We start from the raw sequence: 5,000 nt of genomic DNA on the forward strand, positions 1-5,000 counted from the left end.
CGACGGGCCAAGGACATAGAGGCTGAACCTGCAACACCTATGTCTGCTGAAGGTGGACAAAAGGAGAAAGGCAAGGACGGCGGAGGAGAGCGCAACAGAGAGACGGAAAAATACGGAAAGGAACTGACCGTGGAAGTGGTGGTTGAGGGAACGGAGAATGTGTCCATGATGGACTTATTGAAGGAGGTGAAAAAGGAGTGTGGAGTGGTGATGGGCTGCAGGAAGAGAGGAGACAGAACATATGAACTGACAATGAAAGACATTGAAGCTAAGGAGAAGTTGATGGATGGCATCAGGGTGAGAGGGGCTTTGGTGCACGCAAGTGACATTGTTAATAATGAGATGGTGGTCTCTTTCATCAACTTGCCGGTCTATTTGCCGGATGGCAAGATTCTGGCGAAACTGGAGGAGTGGGGAGTACGGGCCATCTCGCCTCTTAAGCGGCGAGTGTGGCCCGGAACGGAGATTGTCGATGGAACGCGGTTTTTAAAGGTGCGGTTCACGGAGCAGGTTCGTTCGCTCCCTTACTCCACCAAGTTTGACACTTTAAGAGGTACAGAATACTTCCGTGTTATTCATGATCGGCAGGTGCGGGTCTGCAGGCTCTGCATCAAGCCGGGGCACATTTTTAAAGACTGCCCGGAATTTAAATGTTTCAGATGTGGCGAGCGTGGGCATTATGCGAGGGAGTGTGACACGCGGAACGGAGAGGACAGAGAGGAATGGGTGGGCGAGGAGGAGGAGGAGGGGGTTGGCGAGCTCGTGCCAAAACAGAGCTCAGGAGTAGAGGCCGGTAGCGAGGTCGGAGGAAACGAAGAGGAACAGGACGACGCATCCGACGAGCGGGACCAGGAAACTGAAATGGAGCAGGAGGACTGGGGAGAGGAGAGCGTGGAGCAAGGCGGTGGCAGAAAGCAGAAGAGGGCCGGAGCAACAGCTAAGAAGGAGGAGAAGCGGCGGAAGGCGTTCGAGAAAAGAAGGGAGGAGAAGGGCAAGGATGTGGAGGGGATGCCACAGAGGTACAGAGGAGCGCGAAAGGAGGTGGAGGAGGAGGAGGCGTTGAAGGACGCAGTCGCTGTGGCACAACGACGGTGTACCTTGAGGGAAGCTGAGATGGACAAGAGACGGGGGCTGCTGAGTGGCGAACGGCTGGGCAGTGGCAAGTAACTATTTTGAGGATGGGTTATATTTATTATTTTCTTTGTTTAGCTCTCATGGCCACTGTAACTTCCATAAATGTAAATGGGTTAAGGGACAGGAGGAAAATGAAGGGTTTACTGTATGTGTACCGGAGTGATATAATGTGCATACAGGAGACAAATTGGGATGAGGGGAGAGTGGAGGTAATGAGGGAGGAATGGGAGGGGGACATGTTTTATAATAATGGAGCGAGTAATGCAAGAGGGGTAGCAATACTAATTAAAAAGGATAAGGTGGATGACATAAGGGAGGTGTATAGGGATCAAGCAGGGAGGGTTTTGGCAATAGAATTTACGTATCGGAAAGTGGATTTTAGACTTATTAATATATATGTGCCTAATGTGGAAATGGATAAGAGGAGTATTATAGAGGAGGTGAAAGAGTTAATAGTGGGGAGGTGTATTGTAGTGGGGGACTTCAATATTAAATGTAGCAGATTGGACATCGGTAAGGGTGTAGAACTTAGAGGGGACAAGTCGAGAGCTATGCTATTGGAGATGATGGCAGACAAAGGCCTTGTGGATGTATGGAGATATGAGAATCCAGAGAAGAGAGAATTCACGAGGAGGCAGATGAGGGAGGGGGTGCTGAAGCAGAGTAGAATAGATTTAGTTTTAGTACAGACAGACATTATTAGGTATATAGATAGATTTAGACATCATGGAAATAGTTTTAGCGATCACGATGGGGTACGGTTTGCAATTAAGATTGGGGGGGAGGAGGTAGGGGGGGGGGTGTGGATCTTGAATGCGGGGTATGTCAGTGAAGAGGAGTATAGGCAGCAGATTAAGGGGCTGTTGGATAGAGAGAATGAGAGGAGGGCAGGTTATGCAGAGTGTGACGGTATGGACAATGGAGTGGGGGAGAGATGGGAGAGAATGAAGAATGGGATTAAATCGATTAGTATTCGGTATAGCAAGAGGAGGAAAGAAAGGATGATGAGGGAAGAGAACGTTTTGAGGGAAAGATTGGGGGTGGAGTTAGGGAAGGCAGAGGATGAGGAAGGGTACAGCATGGAGAAGTATTTAGAGGTAAAGATGGAGCTGGATAGGTTTGAGAAAGAGAAGTGCAGGGGAGCAATTTTGAGGAGCAAGGCAAAATATACTCTGGAAGGTGAGAAGTGTACAGGGTTTTTTCTGGGTTTAGAAAAAAGAAAGCAGAGTAGGGCATATATTAATGAAATCAATAATAAGGATGGGGTGGCAACAGAGGATTATGTGGAGATATTGGAGAGGGTGCAAGAGTTTTATGGGGAGTTGTATAAAAAGGGGGGGGTAGATGAGGGTAGTATTGATGAGGTGTTGGATAGTGTACAGAGCGAGGTGAGTGAGACGGATAGGGTGTGGTGTGACAGGGAAATAAGTGAATCAGAGGTGATAGAAGCAATTGGAGGTTTGACAAGTGGGAAAAGCCCAGGGAGTGACGGGATAGGGATTGAGTGGTATAAGGAGTATAAAAAGGAGGTAGCACCAATTTTGGTGGAGGTGTTTAGAGGGATGGAGAGGACAGGGGTAGTACAGGATAGAATGGTGGAAGGGGTGATAACGATTCTATATAAGAAAGGTAGCAGACTAGATCTAGGGAATTATCGGCCGATTAGTTTAATGAATGTGGATTATAAGATCCTGACCAAATTGTTAGCCAATAGGGTGAAGAGAGTAATAGGGGAGATAGTGCAGCCAACGCAGAGTTATAGTGTGCCGGGGAGGGATATAGCGGACACAATAGGGACAGTAAGGGATGTGATAGAGTATATGAAGAGGGATGGGATAGGGGGGGTAGTGGTGGGGATAGACTGGAACAAGGCATTTGATAGGGTAGAGCATGAGTTTCTGTTTAGGGTGTTAGAGAAGTTTGGGTTTGGGGAGAAGTTGGTGGGATGGGTAAGGAGGTTATACGGGGGTGCGCAGAGTTGTATAAAGGTGAATGGGGTTTTGACGGACAGGTTTGTGATAGGGAGGTCAGTGAGGCAGGGGTGTCCGCTGTCAGCATTACTGTATGCTATAGTGGTAGAGCCACTGGCAACACTCATTAAAGAAGATGAAAGGGTGGAGGGGATAGTGTTGCCATATGGGGGGAGGTGTGTCATAAATCACTATGCAGATGACACAACAATCACGGTTAGGGATGGAGCGAGTGTGAGGAGGGTGTTGGAGTTGGTGGAGAAGTATGGCAGAGCATCAGGGGCAAAGATCAATAAAGACAAGTCTGAAATTATGTACATAGGAAGGGTAGAGAGGGTAGAGGTGGGGCTACGGGTGGAAGAGTCATATATGAGGGTGTTGGGTGTAAATTTGGGTGTGGATAGCGAGGGGGCTAGGAATGCCACGTGGACCGGGGTGATAAGTAGCATAGGAACTGTATGCAATGCATGGAGGGCGAGGAAGTTGAAGTTGAAAGGGAAGGTGGTTGTGGTGAATAGTATGTTGATGTCAATGTGTGTGTATGTGATGGGTGTGATGGAAATGCCAGCGTGGGTGATAAATGAGTTAAACAAAATTGTGTGTAACTTTATTTGGGAAGGGAAAGGGGTGAAGATTGCACAGAAAACACTGGTGGGGAGGAGAGAGGAGGGGGGCTTAAAGTTAATAGATCTGGAAATAAAAAGAAAAGCCATGAGAATTAGGACTGTGCAAAAATATATGTTGGGAAGGTGGCAATATGGCTGGAAGGAAATGCTGAAAAAGTACATTAATGATGTGGGAGGGATGGGGGAGAATGGTTGGTTTATGGGGTTTAAGCCGTCAATGACGGTGGGGATACCTGAGTTTTACCGGGAGGTGTTGGAGGCGTGGAGATGTCTGTTACCTAAAATGGAATATGATTGTGATGAGATACGGAGCTTTGTAAATCTGCCACTGTTTTTAAATGAAAAAATAAAATGTAATAACAGGACTTTGCATATACCCCAATTTATGGAAGGGGGGATCAGGCAGGTGAGAGATGTGATGAATGAGGTGATCCCAGGATTCCTCAGAGGGAACTGTATTTATGATTCTGTGTGTGAAGTGGAGGGGATGGAGTGCCGAGTTAAAGTGAGAAGGATTTATGAAAGGATTAAATTGAGCCTGCCAAAGGAGTGGGTCGACCTCATACAGGGGGGGTGTGTAGACCGGGAAGCAGGAGATATGCCTGAGCTATATGTAATGGAGGGGGGGGTGAAGTGTAAAATGAAAAATATGTCTGTGAAGAAAGTATATGGATGGTTGATCGATGAGGTGTTTAAAGAGCCAGCAGCAGAAAGGGTGTGGAGGAGAGTGTTTGTGGGATATGAGGTGGGAAAAATATGGTCTAATATCAATGTGAAATATAACAGTATTGACTGTGATAACAATGATTTCCTCATGAGGCACAACAGAATTTATACGAATGTGGTCTTGCATGCAATTAATGAGGAGGTAAATGCGATGTGTGATGTCTGTGAAGGTGGCCGTGAGAGTTTTATTCATTATTTTCTGGAATGTGACAGTTTGATGTTTTTTTTTGAATTTCTTAAAACACTGCTGAAGGACAATTGGGCAATGGAACTGGACGTAGAGGATGGGTGGAGGACTTTATTTTTATTTGGGGTTTTTGGGAAGAGGAAGGGGGTGAATGTTGGTGTATTGAATTATGTCTTAAGTCATGCCCGGCACGCTGTAGTGCTTAGACGGAACTATGCACATTTTGAAGGGAAGATAGTGAATATTAAGCTTCTGTTTAAAGCTATAATGAAAAGGGATGTAGGAATGGTGTGTAAATATGGCGGGGAGGAAGTAAGAGACTTTTTTGTGAGTGGGAATTCACTTATAAAGGAAGTG

Source organism: Hypomesus nipponensis, chromosome 15 (assembly GCF_054491055.1).
Source record: "Hypomesus nipponensis isolate SF chromosome 15, ASM5449105v1, whole genome shotgun sequence".
NCBI classification, from domain to species: Eukaryota; Metazoa; Chordata; class Actinopteri; order Osmeriformes; family Osmeridae; genus Hypomesus; species Hypomesus nipponensis.